This window comes from Loxodonta africana, chromosome 11 (assembly GCF_030014295.1).
Source record: "Loxodonta africana isolate mLoxAfr1 chromosome 11, mLoxAfr1.hap2, whole genome shotgun sequence".
Taxonomy (NCBI): Eukaryota; Metazoa; Chordata; class Mammalia; order Proboscidea; family Elephantidae; genus Loxodonta; species Loxodonta africana.
In genome coordinates, this window is record NC_087352.1 from 2,834,682 (window position 1) to 2,851,294 (window position 16,613).

Consider the following 16,613-nt stretch of genomic DNA (forward strand, 5'->3'; position numbering starts at 1 on the left):
CATATGATCAGGAACTGATGGTACTGAAGGAAGAAATCCAAGCTGCTCTGAAGGCATTGGTGCAAAACAAGGCTCCAGGAATTGATGGAATATCAGTTGAGATGTTTCAACAAACAGGCGCAGCATTGGAGGTGCTCACTTGTCTACGCCAAGAAATACGGAAGACAGCTTCCTGGCCAACTGACTGGAAGAGATCCATATTTATTCCTATTCCCAAGAAAGGTGATCCAACCAAATGCAGAAATTATAGAACAATATCATTAATATCACACGCAAGCAAAATTTTGCTGAAGATCATTCAAAAACAGCTGCAGCAGTATATCGACAGGAAACTGCCAGAAATTCAGGCCGGTTTCAGAAGAGGATGTGGAACCAAGGATATCATTGCTGATGTCAGACGGATTCTAGCTGAGAGCAGAGAATACGAGAAAGATGTTTACCTGTGTTTTATGACTATGCAAAGGCATTTGACTGTGTGGATCATAACAAATTATGGATAACATTGCGAAGAATGGGAATTCCAGAACACTTAATTGTGCTCATGAGGAACCTTTACATAGATCAAGAGACAGTTGTTCGGACAGAACAAGGGGATACTGATTGGTTTAAAGTCAGGAAAGCTGTGCACCAGGGTCACATCCTTTCACCATACTTATTCAATCTGTATGCTGAGCAAATAATTCGAGAAGCTGGACTATACGAAGAATGGGGCATCAGGGTTGGTGAAAGGCTCAATTAACAACCTGCGTTATGCAGATGACACAACCTTGCTTGTGGAAAGTGAAGAGGACTTGAAGCACTTACTAATGAAGATCAAAGACCACAGCCTTCAGGATGGATTGCACCTCAACATAAAGAAAACAAAAATCCTCACAACTGGACCAATGAGCAACATCATGATAAACGGAGATAATATTGAAGGTGTCAAGGGTTTCATTTTACTTGGATCCACAATCAATGCCCATGGAAGCAGCAGCCAAGAAACCAAACAATGCACTGCACCAGGTAAATCTGCTGCAAAGGACCTCTTTAAAGTGCTGAAAAGCAAAGATGTCACCTTGAAGACTAAGGTGTGCCTGACCCAAGCCATGGTATTTCCAATCGTATCACATGCATGTGAAAGCTGGACAATGAATAAAGAACATGGAAAAAGAATTGATGCCTTTGAATTGTGTTGGTGAAGAATATTGAATATACCATGGACTGTCAAAAGAATGAACAAATCTGTCTTGGAAGAAGTACAACCAGAATGCTCTTTAGAAGCAAGAACGGTGAGACTGCATCTTACATACTTTGGACATGTTGTCAGGAGGGATTAGTTCCTGGAGAAGGACATCATGCTTGGCAAAGGACTGGGTCAGCAGAAAACAGGAAGACCCTCGATGAGGTGGACTAACACAGTGGCTGCGACTTTGAGCTCAAGCGTAACAATGATTGTAAGGATGCTGAAGGACGAGGCGGTGTTTCGTTCTGTCATTCATTGTGTCCCCATGAGTCGGAACCGACTTGATAGCACTTAACAGCTGCTCCAGATTGTCACCGTCTGATGGTGGCTCCTGGACTGACTGAGAGCTCCCTGAGGGTAGGAACCCGGCCTGTCTTGATTTCTCCCGTGTCCCTCATCACCCAACCTGGCATGAAGTCGGTGCTTAATACAGTTTGCTGAACGAATGAACAAATGAATAACCTTCTACCGTCTCATAGTGAAAAAATACAAGCTTCTCAGCTTTCAGTCTTACTGAATATCTTCCTGAAACGTTGAGGCGGGAAGGGTACTGAGGCTTCTTGACCGGGGATCTTGCAATTACAGCCAATTAACTCGGTCACCCCTATGGAGTGGAACCGGCAAAATCCATTTTTTGCAAAAAAAAAAGTAGGATCCACAATTCCATCAGCAGGTAGACACAATTTCCCAGGCTGTAGTGGCGCAGTGGTTAAGCGTTTGGCTACTAACCCAAAGGTCAGCAGTTCGAACCCACGAGCCGCTCCTTGGAAACCCTATGGGGCAGTTCTATTGTCCTATAGGGTCGCTATGAGTCGGAACGGACTCGACGGCAATGGGTTGGTTATTATTATTTTTTCCTTTGTGAGGGACTCAACAGATACTAGTTACTTCAGAATGTGTGCTAAAGGAATACACGGCAGGTAACAGGGACTCCGGGGCACCCCCCGGGTCGTGGCTCCGCGGCTCCCGTCGGGGTGGAGCTCCGGGGCCGCCTAGGCCGTGGAGAGGCGACCAAACCCGCGTCTCCGCACACACTGGACCCAGGGCGTGCCCGCCTCTCTCAGAAGGGCCGCGCCGGTTACCTGCGCAGACTGGACTCCCGACAGGGGGCGGGCACGACGTGTGTGGCGGCACTCGGGGCCCCCTGTGTGGAGACTCGGAGCCACAGAGAGCGCCTGAAGAGCGAACGCGGGAACGCTCTGAGCCGACGCCGCCAACACAGCGGTTAACTCAGCCCCGCGCCCAGCAGGCGAACAGAGGCCAGCGGGGCGAGCGCGCGTGCGCACTAGCGCGCGCACGGTGGGCGAGACAGGAAAAAGCCGGGCGCGAGACCCCGCGCAGGCGCGCGCGCGCGTTCGAAAAGGGAAAAAAAGTGCTCCCCGCTGGCACCCGAGGCAATTAAGGCCGGCGTTGGGAAGCGAACGCGCGTGCGCGAGGCCGCACCAACTCCCTCCTCCACCGCCCCCTTCCGTTGGGGGTTTAGCGCACTGCTCCGATGTCACCCCCTCTCCTGAGGCTCGCGCTCCCGGGGTAAGTCCATCGTGCCTTGTGGAGAGGGAGGGAGAAAACGTGCTAAACGAAGGGAAGAGGCTGACGGGGCTGAGAGAAAGAGAGAGAAGCCGGCCCAAAAGAGTGAGAAGCGCGGTGCCCTCGCTGGAGGCTGCAGAAGACACGCCTCCAGCCCTCACGCCCCTCGGGGCTGCGGAAGTGCTCGGGGGACTAGAGGTGCACGGGGACTACGGGTGGACTACTTCTCCCAGAAGGCGGCGCGGCGGTGCGCCTACGGCTCCCGGCAGCACCTGCGCGCCAGGCTTTTTTCAGGTCGCCGCCGCCTAGGGCGAAACTACAGTTCCCAGGAGACCGCGCGCGAAGCGGCTTGGAAGTGGGCAGCCTGGAAGTCACTTGGGCCACCGAGGTTGGCGGCGTCTCCAGCGAGCAGCGCGGGGCTGGACGCAGCGGTCGTGGGTCCCGCGGGGCGAGCAGTCGGGACGTCCAGGTACGTGGCTCCGGGCGCGAGATTGGCTGGCCGCAGTGGTGGCGGAGGGTCGGGGGGCGCTCGGACACCGAGGGTCAGCGCGTGTTGGCTGCCGGGCGGGCGGCCGGGTGTGGGCGGCGGCATCGCCGGACCCGCGCCCTCCGGACCCGGCCGGACTCGTGCCCCCGTGGCTCAACTTTGCAGACGTGCAATACGTTGCGGTGGGGAAGAGCATGGAAGGGGAGTCAGGAGCTGCGGTCTGGGGAAACCGCGCCGAACCTCAGTTTCCCTTCGGCAGAAAGGGAATTCCAGGAGAACCTGTCTCTTGCTGGGCATTCTGTTGAGATGTTGAGATCCGGCGAATAAAGGATTTGACACTCGGAAAGCACTTATTAACGTTGTTTGCGCTATTGTTAGCTCCCGGAGAAATGGGAGTGAAGATGTTATCTACCGCACAGCTAAGCGAGTGTGTGTGAAGAGTCGATCCATAGTTATCACTTCGTGCAGGGTAGCTGCTGTTAAATGAGATTATTTTGTTAAGAGCTTTGATTTAGGAGGCAGAGAGTTCTAGGTTTATATTTAGGCTCTGCCATTTCCCAGCCCTGTGACCTTGGGCAATCAACTTCACCTCTCTGTGCCTCGGTTTCCCTGTCTGTAAAAGGGTGAGGCGGGGCGGTTAATAGTAGCCACTTCGTAGGATTGTTTTAAGTATGGAATTAGGATACGTCCCGCTGTCTAGTCGATTAGACTCATAGCGACCCTGTAGGACACAGTAGAACTGCCCTACAGGGTTTCCAAGGCTGTAATCTTTATGGAAGCAGACTGCCACATCTTTTGGGAAGTGGCTAGTGGGTTCTGACCACCAGCCTTTGGGTTAGCAGCTGAGCGCTTAACCATAGCGCCACCAGGGTTCTTGCAATGAGGATATCATGTGTAAAATACTTAGAGCAGAAACCAGCACACAGTCAATGCTCAATAAATGGTACCATTGGTTGTACAGCGTTTTCCCAGTGGCCCACAGACCCTATGAGGGCGAGGCTCTGGCTGTAGTGTTGATCTTTCCAGACTCAGAAGTGGTCTTGTTGGCTTCTTCTCCTGCACCCTCAGGTTCTTCCTTTGTAAGATGGGATAATAACAGTTTCAGCCTGGGAGGCTTGTAAGGATATGCTGAGAGTGTTTTCTTAGTCCGGAGTCATCACTCACTAAGTAGCAGCTTTTCTGTATTATCGTTGTCCTTCTTCAGTGTTCTCCATCTGGCCCAGAGACTGCCTGATGGTGGGCTGCGACATGACAGCCCTGTGCTTCCCCACATGTTTGCTCCCAGCTTCACTGTCCCATCTGTGAAATGGCAGTCGTAGGACTTGCGTGCCAGGCACTGATGATTCCAGGAGATAATCCAGATTTGATGTTTAGGACAGGGCTGGGCACAATAGTACGTGCTTAATAAATATATCTTGCTTTTCTCGATAGTCTCATGCTGCTTCTGTTTGTACCTGTAGGGCAGAGCGGGGGGGACAAGGTTAGCGGATTTTTTTCCCCCGTAGATTTTATTTACCAAAGGTGAACTCATGGAACACACTGCAGCATAAGGGCCTGAGAAGAGATAGCGTTGATGTGCCATCAGGCTGTTGTTAATCATGGCCCCCTGCTCCTGTCTGTCTGTGTGTCTGCCTACTTGCCTACTTCTCTCTGTCTGTCTCACACACACACCATGCTGACACATTTATTCCAGTGCATCAGTTACCTTCTCAGTGCTGTCAGCTGTCAGCACTTGAATTCATGTCTCAAAGCCTTTCTAGTCTCCTGAGCTCCTGCTTCTGATGTGCAGCTTGTGCTGCCTTGCTGTCCCTTGGGGGCTGTCCCTTGGGCACCTCGAACTCAAGGTGAACTCCAGCCTGAACTGCTCATCCTTCCGCTAGACCCAGTAGTCGCCATCTTGGCAGGTGGGCCACCATTGATCCCGTTGCTGAAGACAGAACCTTGGAGTTCTTCTCCCCCAGCTTTCTCATGTCCACTTGGTTGGCAAGAAGGAAGGAGCTGCCATTTCATAGGCCCATCTTGGCACCCCAGCTCTTGGGCACTGACAGTCCGCCTCAGCCTTGGCAACTGGCAGTGGCGTTTTCCAACAAGGTTGGGTTGTTTCTTTTAAGTTACCAAGCATTTATGTATGTAAAACATTGTATTAATAAGAGGCAGAGAACAGAAGATAGACTTGGCCAGACTGCGGTGGCTGCAGGCATGGCACAAAGGCCTGGCTTTCAGGGGACCAGTTTCCACAGTTTTTAGCCTGGCAGAGATTGGCTGAGTTGTTAATTCCTTCCTGAACGGTTCTACTGTGTCATCGGGTTAGAGTAACCCGTGTGGGAAGGTGGCAGTCCCAGGCGTTTAGGGAGCGGCACACAAATCCGAGAAGAGACTGGGAAGAGAGTTTGTTAGATCTCCTTTTGGGTCAAACCTGTTGTCAGAAACCTGTTGTCCAGTTTTATTTATGACCATGAAATCTGTGGTCTCAATCAAATTTGTGGTGGCCACCAAAGTTACCTATGTGTTTTTTTTAAGCTGATGAAATGGAGCAGTAATTTTTTTTTTTTTTTAATTTGGTCTTAATTATTAGTGGCAACAGCACATGGTTTTTTAACAGTTCATGTGAAATCGTCTAAGACTTCAATGTCAGCCCGTTTTTCAGACATTGCAGTTGTTAGGCGGTAAATCAAAAATGAAATTTAGAATGTGCAGCGATTGGTGCCTTTTTTTTTTTTTCTGTAAAGCCTATATTGCTTATATGTTTCAAATTTAGGTTTAAAAAAAAGACGTACCATGGACAAGTAGATTATAGTTTAAGGTTGTTAAATGTTTAACTCACAAAAATCGAAATTAATACCTTTACAGTTTTAATAAAGGCATTGAGCAGCAATTTCCTTTAAAGTGTTACTTTACGTAATGTGAAGTGTTTCTGTTAGAATGAGAGGCTGTTGGACCAGTTCGTGCGTTTGTGTTTTCTTTAAGGTTGATATTGTTCCTTCCTTTTAGGACTGCTCTGGACTTGGCCTTTGTGTGTGTGTGTGTGTGTGTGTGTGTGTGTTATTTGGATTGAATGTAAATTAGCAAAAGTCGTGCAAGACGTACATGCTCATTTTACCATAACAAATAATACAGAGATGTATAAGGAAAATCACTCGTGCCACCCACCCTGCCAGAATCCCACCCCACGGGAGATAACCGATTATTTAGACACCATCTATTAGTAGTTGCTGTCAGCTTTTGGAGTTAAAACGAAAAAAACCAACCAAACCCACTGCTGTTGAGTTGATTCCAACTCATAGTGACCCTGTATAGAAGTGAGCAAAATAAATATGTTCTCTGTTTTTGGAGATTTTAGTAGGTGCCCTCAGTTCCTTTCTCTGGGCGTATGTGGACGTATGCATGTGCAGATCCTGATTTTCTCTCTTCCTTCTCCCCCACTGCTTCTAAGAGGAGGGATGGGGGATCGAGCCTCAGATACTTGTACCTTGATTTTTTTTTCAGTTAATAATTGGGCATGTCCCTCCAAGTCACTACAGAGAGATCTGACTTGTTCTTTTTAGCAGCTGTACCCACATTCTTTAGTCTGGAGAGACCATGCTTTATTCTACCATTTCTCTGTTGTTTCAGGGATTCCTTTTACTCTGCAGACACACATACGTTAAGCATCCTTGTACATAGGCAGAATAGCACAGTGGTTAAAAGCATAAACTCTGGGGCCCATGACTGGGGCTCAAATTCTCATTTACCCCTTGAAAAGACTCATTAACAACCTGCGATATGCAGATAACTCAACCTGCTTGCTGAAAGTGAAGAGGACTTGAAAAGCACTTACCAATGAAGATCAAAGACTAAAGCCTTCAGTATGGATTACACCTCAACATAAAGAAAACAAAAATTCTCACAACTGGACCAATAAGCAATATCTGATAAACGAAGGAAAGATAGAAGTTGTCAAGAATTTCATTTTACTTGAATCCATGATCAACACCCATGGAAACAGCAGTCAGGAAATCAAAAGACGCATTGCATTGGGCAAATCTGCTGTAAAAGACTTCTTTAAAGTGTTGAAAAGCAAAGATGTCACCTTGAAGACTAAGGTGCGCCTGACCCAAGCCGTGGTGTTTTCAATCCGCTCCTGCGCGTGTGAAAGCTGGACAATGAGTAAAGAAGCCCAAAGAAGAATTTATGCTTTTGAATTACGGTGTTGGCAAAGAATGTTGAATATACCACAGATTGCCAGAAGAACGAGCACATCTGTCTTGGAATGAGTACAGCCAGAATGCTTCTTGGAAGCGAGGACGTCAAGATACCATCTCACATGCTTTGGACATGTTATCAGGAGGGACCAGTCCCTGGAGAAGGACATCATACTTGGTGAGGTAGAGGGTCGCTGAAAGAGAGGAAGACCCTCGAGGTGGATAGACACAATGGCTGCAGTGACGGGCCTAAACATAACAATTTTGAGGATGGCAAGGACCAGGCAGTGTTTCATTCTGTTGTATATAGGGTCTCTGTGAGTCGGGACCGACACAGTGGTACGTAACCACAGCAGCAACAGCTTTGCTACCTCGGGCAGATCACTTGACCTTCTGGGCCTCAGTGTCCTGATCTGAAAACAGGAATGACACCAGTATCACCTTCCTCATTGGGCAGTTGATGGAGGGTTCAGTGAGCTATTCCCTGTCTAGCTTTTAGGGCAGGGCCTGCTACAGCTGTTACAGGTGCTCTTTCAAACCCAAAGCAACTCAGAGCCGTGTGGAGTAGGGCTCACAGGAAGAGCCAGTTTAATCTTTGGAAACTCCAAGTAGAAATTAGAAAAAGCTATAAAGCAAGAATGCAATTGGGAGATGTGCCCTGGACTGAAAGGAGATTTGCCTAGAAAAGGAAGATGGCAGCCACCGAGGTGGCAGGAGACCGCTGTGAGTGGTGGGGATGGGGAGCATGAGTAAGAACACTACTGCTCGTATTTGCAGCGAGTGTTGCCTAATTCTTGGAAGGTAGCACAGGTAGCAGACAGACCTGGGTTCAAATCCTGGTGCTACCTCATGAACTAGGTACTAAATATAGGTGGTAGTACTTTGCAAACAACATGGAACTTTTTTCTTCATCTCCGGTTGTTTATGACTGAAGAAAATACCTGTAAGGCACTCAGGACATCAGGCTGGCGTTAGCCCTGTGTAATCAGCTACTGTTCTTATTTTACTGAGTTGAAAATTTTATTGAGCACCTACCGTGTGCCAGGTCCTGTCCTAGTGACTGGGAATTCAGCAGTGAACGAGACAAAGGCCTTGCTCTCCTAAGGTTTACATTCTAGCTGGGGAGACACACAATAAACAAATAAGATAATTCCATATGGTTTTAAGTATTATGGGGAGAATCACAGGGTAAGGGGGTAGAGAGTGGCTCATGGAGCAGGATGGCAGTGGGGAGATGGTGGCTGCTTTAGCTTGGGTGGTCAGGGAAGGCCTCTCGGAGGGAGTATCATGTGAGCGGGGACCCAGAAGAGCAAGAGGCACCCTCTGTGCCAAGAGCTAGACCAAGGCATTCCAGGCAGAGGGAACAGCAAGTGCAAAGGCCATGAGGTGGGAGTGAGTTTGGTACAAAAATAGTATCATTGTGGCTGGAGAAGGGTGAATTTCCATTTTTCAAAGTTAACACTTCTTTAATTTTTGTTAAAAAAAAAAAATAGCTGCAAACGTTTATCTAGTGCTTTGTCTGTGCTGGGTGCTGTTCTAATCAGCTCACACTTTTCTTCAGTTAATCCTCACAACAGTACAAGAAGTAGATAAACATTATCGAAGTTGTTTTACAAACAGGGAAATTGAAGCTTAGAGAAGTTAAGTAAGTTGCTTAAGATCATCTACATAAAAACCAGATCAAACCCGTTGCCATTGAGTTGACTCCGACTCACAGCGACCCTATAGGACTGAGTAGAACTGCCCCATGGTTTCCAAGGAGTGCCTGGTGGATTCAGACTGCTGACGCTTTGGTTAGCAGCCATAGCACTTAACCACTGCGCCACCAGGGTTTCCATCACTTACATGTCAAGTAGCAAAGCCAGGAGTCTGCTCCCGACTCCATGCTCTTTACCTCCATGTCAGACTCTCTCTTCCTGGGCCCTGTTTGCTAAGCAGAGGCAAATTAAGAGATATGGGCACAGCATTTTCTTCCCGTATTGTTTGACATGCAAAGTAGCACTGACTGTATTTAGTACTTCAGGGGAACGGCTTTCTCTCTATATATTGTCTTTCTGGCCCTGGGTTTGTAGTTCTGCCAACGTGATTTTCTAGGCCACCATCTTGCAAAGGGATTGGACAGTACTATGCAAATCCAGTGTGTAAAACCCTTGCAGCCTACTGTGGGGATTGGTTAGTTTTGCCATTCTGCTAGACTTAAAAGAGCCAGTCCCACAGAGGTTGAGGTAGACCTCACTACTATCAAGAAGAAGAGCTAGGAGCGGAGCGTGTCCTCTGGGCCCAGAGTCCCTATGCTGAGAACATTCTAGACCCAGGAGGCAGAAAGAGCTGTAACACTGGTGGCAGATGATGCAAGATGGCGTGAGACAATGTGAGATGGTAGGAGCAAGGAGAGCCAGGACACTGGTGCGAGATGGCCATGGTGGGCTTCCCAGCCCACAGAGTAAGGCAGCTGCAGTGGGCTTGCTGACCCACAGAGCGAGAGAGCTGAGTGCCTCTGGGCAGGAGACTCTCTGGCAGAATGGGGTGCCTCCAGGCAGTTACCAGTGGAGCTAGAGAGCTGTAACACTTGCCCAAACAGGGCAGAGGCCAGGTCCGAGTGGGGCTGGCAGTAGGGGCTGAGAGTGAGGCCTGCCTCAGGCACAGCCAGGAATAAGCTGAGGGCTATCTTGGTTGGAAGCTGTCCTGGTTGATGAACTGTATCCTGTCTCCTGAGTTGTATCTTGTTACTTCCAAGTTGATCCTGATCCTGAGTTGTAGCCTGTCACCTCTCTAATAAACCACAGAATCGTGCGTGTGGTATGTGAGTTCTCTGTGGCCATTGCAATGAATTACTGAACCCAGCAGAGAAGTAGAGAGTGCTGTGGGAAGGATGGTTGGTGTCAGAATTGGTAAAAAGGCAGGAGAGCGGAGGTATGTCTGACCTCCACCTCATCGGAGCCAGCTATGGGCCGATCCTGATCTTGATTTTCATTCCCCCTCCTGAAGTTAGACAGGGCCTGATGCCATCACTTTACAATTAACCACCTAGTTCGTGTGGCAGCTGGAGCTGTCTGGGGATGTTGTGGCATCGTTTCCATTGACAATGAGATGTGATCGGTTTAATTTCTCTTGGGATGGTTGGTTGGCTGGTTGTTTAAAAACCAAAGGCCTTCATCAGCCCCTGTTCTCAAAATAAGAAAACAAGGTTGGCTTCTTGGCTCCCACAACAGACATAGGTTAACAAGAAACAGGCGTAATGTCTAAGGAGAAATGTACAAGGTGAGTGCCCTTTAGGGTAAGCTTTGCAAGGGGACTTGGGCTGGCAGGGGAGAGGGTGTTTCTAAGCATAGGAAAGCCTTGTGGGCTGTTACAGTATCAAAATACAGTCAGTCCAGTAGCTGAGTGGTGATGTCTGGGCCTGCAGGGACACCAGGACCTAACCCAGTGCCATGGCCTATGTCCATTTGTCCGGGTGAGGCCTGGGTCTTAGATGTTAAATATTTTGAATGAATGTCAGCCCTGGGTAGGTAGATGTGAAGACAGTCTGTACTAGTGGGTGCTTTTAAAACTAGAAGATGAATGGAGAGCACCCATCTATCCCCATGAAACATTTTTTTCTACCTAGACTTCGTGCCAGGCACTACGCTAATGCATTGCCCTTGAGCTGATTCTGACTCATAGTGACCCTATAGGACAGAGTAGAACTGCTCCATAGGGTTTCCAAGGAGTGGCTGGTGGATTTGAACTGCTGACCTTTTGGTTAGCCGTAGCTCTTAACCACTGTGCCTCCAGGGCTCCATGCTGGACACTGACAATCTAAAGTTGAGTGAGACACTGGTTCTTAAGGGTTTACAGCAGTGTTGCCAAATTGAAATAGAATGCAAACCACAAATGCAGACCACATATACAATTTAAAATTTTCTAGTGGCCACATTGAAAAATGAAAAGAAACAGATGAAGTTAATTTTAATAAATTTTTTCAACAATTCTTACGTGTGTAATTCAGTGACATTGATTATATCTTCAAGTTGTGCAACTGTTCTTGCTATCCTTTTCCAAAGTCTTCTACCACCATTAACAGAAACGCAGTGCTCTCTAAGCAAAAATTCTTCCTGTCCCCCTCCCTTCCACTGATGGTAACCACTAATAATCTTTGGTTTCTGCCTATTTGCTTATTTCACGTAAGTGAGATCATGTAGTATTTGTTCTTCTGCAGCTGACTTACTTTGCTCAGCATAACGTTTTCAGGATTCACGTATGTTGGGGCATGCAGCGGGTCTTCATTTCCCTTCATGGCTGAGTAGTATCCCATTTATGTATGTACATGCTACATTTTGTTTGTCCATTGATCTGTTAAGAATCTAGAGTCCGTGCTCTTAAATTGCTGTCGTGTGTGCTGTGTTAGGTAGTGTTGAGAGAAAGGGGGCCTGAGTTTTGAGCAGTGAATGCCATAAGTAGGAGCAGTCCCACAAAGCTGACTCCTAGAGTTTGTTTTCTTCATATAGTCCAGCATACAGATTGAATAAGGATCAGTCCCTGGAGAAGGACATCATGCTTGGTAAGGTACAGGGTCAGCAGAAAAGACAAAGACCCTCAACAAGATGGATTGACACAGTGGCTGCAACAGTGGGCTCAGGCATAAAAACCGTGTGAACATGGAGAAGGACTGGGCAGTGTTTTATTCTGTGGTACATAGGGTGGCTATGAGTTGGAATCGACTCGATGGCATCTACCAACAACAGCAGAGTTTGTCAGCATTGGTCCCTGAGTATATGTGGGCGTGGGGTGCTGACTTGAGATCTGAGCGACTGGTAGTTCCATTCCTTAAATTGAGCTCTAGATTTGGCAGAAATGGGACCTTACTTCCAGGAACAAGAGCTGTCTTTGGGGACTTGGGAGGATGGTGGGCAGGGAGAACAAGGAAGGCAGGCAAAGGGTTGAACCTCCTTGAAAATGCCTTTCTGAACAACTTTGGGCATGGAGCCTCTTTTCCCTGTCTCCTGACTGTCTCTCAGGGCCCTGGGCTCGGTGGGAGCTGTGTCAATTCTCCCTGAGTCCAGCAGCATCGGGACTCACCGCTAGTGGGAATCTGGCCCTTGCTGCGATCCATAGAGGCACTGCTATGGGGAGGAGGGTGGAGACAGTGGTTTCCTGTGTCAGCCCTACGGGGGTCATTGTTCTGGACTTTTTTAGTCACCCTCTTGGCTTAGGGCTCCCCATCTAGAGCATGGCATGAACCTAGGCCTCACACCCAGGCAAGGCTGGTGCTAGAGATGCTGGGTCTGTTCATGGCTCCAGGTGGTGGCCTGCTGCCAGTCCTCGTCCAGGTGGTTATTCACGAGGGTTTCAGCCTCTTCATCAGGCTATCACCAACACCTGGGCACTGCCTGCTCACAGAAGATGCTCAGTAAGTATCTCCCAGCTGAATTAATGATGCCAGCCTGCATTTATGGAGGTCTCACTATGTGCAAGACACTGTTCTGAGTGCTTTTCGCATAATATCTTACTGAATCCTCACAGTGACTTCATGAGGTAGATATGCTGTTCCTCCCACTTCTCCTACGAGGAAACCGAGGCCCAGAGAAGTGCAAGTCACGTAGCCGGTGAGTCTCAAAGCCGGGGTTCAAACGCAAGCCACTGGCTCCAGAGTCCAGTCACTTCACCCTCACTCTCTGTGCATAGGCAGACAGACAGAAGGACGGGGTGGGCTAGCAGGACTGCTGGACTCCCCGCAGTAGTCAGGGAACGCAGCACCAGCCTCACCGCTCCACGCGGGGCTCCGGTCTCCTGTTCTGGGGTAGACCTGCGACACATCTCAGGCCCGTTGGGACCTGGGGGCTTGAGCACTGCTCTGGGCAGGGCTTTCTCGGTGATTCTGGAACCTGGTACTTTCCCTTTCTTTAAAATCACAAAGACAAACTGCATACTTGATAGTATTAGGGAGTTACTGTTAATTTTCTGGTGTTATCTTTGTTATCTAGTGCTGATGTAACAGAAATACCACAAGTGGGTGGTCTTAAAGAACAGAAATGTATTTTCTCACATCTTAGGAGGCCAGAAGTCTGAATCCGAGGTGCCTGCTCTAGGGGAAGGCGCTACATGTCTGCTCTGGGGGACAGTTCTTGGCGTTGTTCCTTGGAGATCTCCATGTGGCATCCACCTTTCCGCCGTTTGTGCTCTGTTCCCTGCCTGACCTGCTCTTCTTAGATCTCCGAAATGAGTAGGTTCAAGGCCCACTGTACACAGATATGGCCTCCTGAACGTAACAAAGAAAAGCCTATCCCCAGATGGGATTGCATCCACAGGTGTAGGATAGGGGTTAGGATTCCAGCACATATTTTGTGGGGCGGAGGGAACACGATTCAGACCATAACAGATATGATGATGATACTGTGGTTATGGTTATGGAAAAAAAGTTCTTATATTTAAGACATATATTCTGCGACACCTATGAATGAATTGTTAAGACGTCTCGGATTCTCTTCAAAATAATGCAGACGCAGGGTAGGTAAATAAGAGATGAAATAAAATTGTCCCTGAGTTGGTAACTGCTAAAAACGGTGGTGGGCGTTTAGTATACTCTTCTTTTTACCTTTGTGTATTGAAATGTGTCGTCATTAAAAAGTTAACAAGTACAACATATTTTATTAGGATTTGTGTGTTCGAAACTCAAGTGTGTGTATGTTTGAGTTCCCCGTACTCTGCTCAGCCCACTTGTACAGTGAAAACGGGCTTTTTCCCCTTGTTATATGAGTCAGTACTTAGCCCAAGGCTTTGGAAACCCCTTTGGTAAAGCAGACGTCTGGCAGCAGTGAGAACACCCAGCGAGGCTCCCGTGGCCACAGGCTCCCCAGGGAAGTACTGGCCACAGAGCACTGGCCCTCTGAGGCGGTTTGCCGAGTTCCCTCATCCCTGCAATCTCTCCCCCTCCAGCACCTGGTTGTGGGGCCTTTCCACATTTTTTCCAAAGACCTGTTTCAACAAGCCACCTCAGATCCTCCCCATCCTCTCCTCAGGATAGACAGCTCAGATCCCGCACCAGGGCCTTCCTCTTACGGGCCCTCGTTAAGGCCCCACGTAGAACCCGGCCTTTGGTTTGCCCACGGCCCCGGCGTGAGGAGCAGAGAAGGTGCTCCCTCACGGTTCTGATTTTTGACAAAAGAAGGGAAGAGGCAAGATGTACCTGTGACAGTGCTTCAGACCGGATGACACTGCTAATCAAGCCAACAAGGTAAAACCCCTTAAAGCAAGTGCACACTCTCCATTCACGTCAAGTAGAGGCTTCTGTTGTGTTTGTTCTTTTGTCCCTTCGGGGGTCTGTAACTTAACAGCAAATTGGTATGTGGCAGAAGTCCATGTGTGGGAGTGGCAGGGAAAGAGGGACCAAGTGACGTGTGCTTCCATTGGTGAGCCTGGTGGGAATAGCTGGCTGATGTGGACGGAAGTCCTGGGCCGGTGCAGTTTGTTCCATCTGTTGGGTAGCACTTTCCTCCGGGGCTGTTTCTCTGCACTGTGCGCTTGGTTTGCTGGGAGGTCCTGGAGCCCCCCGTGAGCTTCTGCCCCCAGCATCCTCCTCACTTCTGTCCTTTCTTCTTTCAAACATACTGAATGCACTTTCTTCGGGAAAGAAGGCCAAAGGTGAGGCCAGTGTGGAGAGAATGTGAGGAGTGCATTTGCCATCCTGGGTGGCTTGGTTCACTTCTGGCCCTGCGTTTCCCAGTATGGACCTGCATGTGTTGGCTATGAGGGCAGCAAACCACAAATGGCGATGGTGTCCATTCGATTTTTTTTTTTTTAATAATAGTTTTGAATTTCTTTATGTGCTACAGTGAGTTACTTAATATCGCCCTTCTAGCCATAGTCTTTGTAACTCCCACCAAATGACTCGTGGGCCTATGCAAGTGAGGTACCTGTGGTCCACCAAGGGGACTGCATAGCTTGCCGATAGCGTAATTGAGGCTTGCTGGCGGAGTGGGGTGCCTCTGGGCACTTAACTGGCAGAGCAGAAAGAGCTTTGTAACACTTGCCCAAGCAGGGCAGAGGCTGGGCCGGCCCAAGAGGTCAGAGAGAAGCCTGCTTGTGGCGCGGCTAAGAAGAAGCTGTCCTAATCCAAGAACTGTATTCTCAGTGGTCCTGAACCTGGGTTGTAACCTGTTACGTCCCTAATAAAACACATAATCCAAAGTATTGTCTGAATTCTGTGTGGCGTTGCAACAAATCATCGAACACGGCAGAGAAGTAGAGAGCACCACGGGAGGGACAGCTGGTGTCAGAACTGGTAAACAGGTTGGAGGATGGGGACGTGTCTGACTTCCACCTCAGAGGAATCAGCCTTGGGCTGTTAATCTTGAGTCTCCTTCCTCCTTGTGAAGTTAGAGGAGGTCAGACGCCCCCACCACTTCATGTTTACACTTTAGTAGGAATTTCTTTACAATTTTCAATTTCTTTTTTATAATTTATTTTTGTTGTTGTTGAGAATACACGCAGCAGAACATAAGCCGATTCAACAACTCCTGCATGTGCAATTCAGTGACATTGATTATATTCTTCCAGCGGTGCAGCCATTCTCAGCCTCTGTTTCTGAGTTCTCCCCCACGAACAGAAGCTCATCTCCCCGTCTAACCTTTTGAGTTGCTTTTGTCGGTTTGATCCTATATAGACAGATCTTCAAAGAGCACGATGCTCACGACAGACGCTCTTCATTAGTTAGGCTCAAATGTTGTATGGTTTTAAGAAGACTTCATGTGCTATTTTTGGCTTAAGATTTGAAGATAATCTCAAGGCAGTAGTTCTAGGGGTTCATCTAGCCTCCATGGCTCCAGAAAGTCTAGAATCTATTAGAATTTGAATTCTCTTTCACATTTCACCCCCTTTTGATCAAGATTCTTCTACAGAATCTTTGACCAAAATGTTCAGTAGTAGTAGCTGGGCACCACCCAGTTCTGGTCTCATGGGAAAGGAGTTGTTTATGGAGGCAATTAGCGACACACTGCATTTCCTCCTCCTGTTCCTGACTCTTCTGCTTCTTTGTTGCTCCACGTAAATAGAGACCAATTGTTGTACCTTGGATGGCCACTGGCAAGCTTTTAAGACCCCAGGCACTGTGCAACAAACTAGGAAGCAGAACAGAAGCTCTAAACATGTTATTAAGCCAATTAACTGGGATGTCCCATGAAACCATGACCCTAAACCTCCAAACCAAGGAACCAAA

General features: G+C 48.3%; 1 protein-coding gene across 5 annotated transcripts in view; it reads left to right on the top strand.

Annotated features, from left to right (window-relative positions):
- The first annotated feature begins 2,600 nt into the window (after nt 1–2,600).
- The window catches only part of SIPA1L3 (signal induced proliferation associated 1 like 3), a 291,228-nt gene continuing 277,215 nt past the window's right edge, over nt 2,601–16,613 (top strand). For 2 of the 5 annotated variants that reach the window (XM_064293576.1, XM_064293574.1), the window contains exon 1: nt 2,605–3,221. The gene's annotated coding sequence lies outside the window, so the exon portion shown is untranslated. Of the gene's footprint in view, nt 3,222–16,613 lie in introns of all 5 variants that reach the window. The other 3 variants (XM_064293579.1, XM_064293577.1, XM_064293578.1) reach the window with 3 other exon arrangements.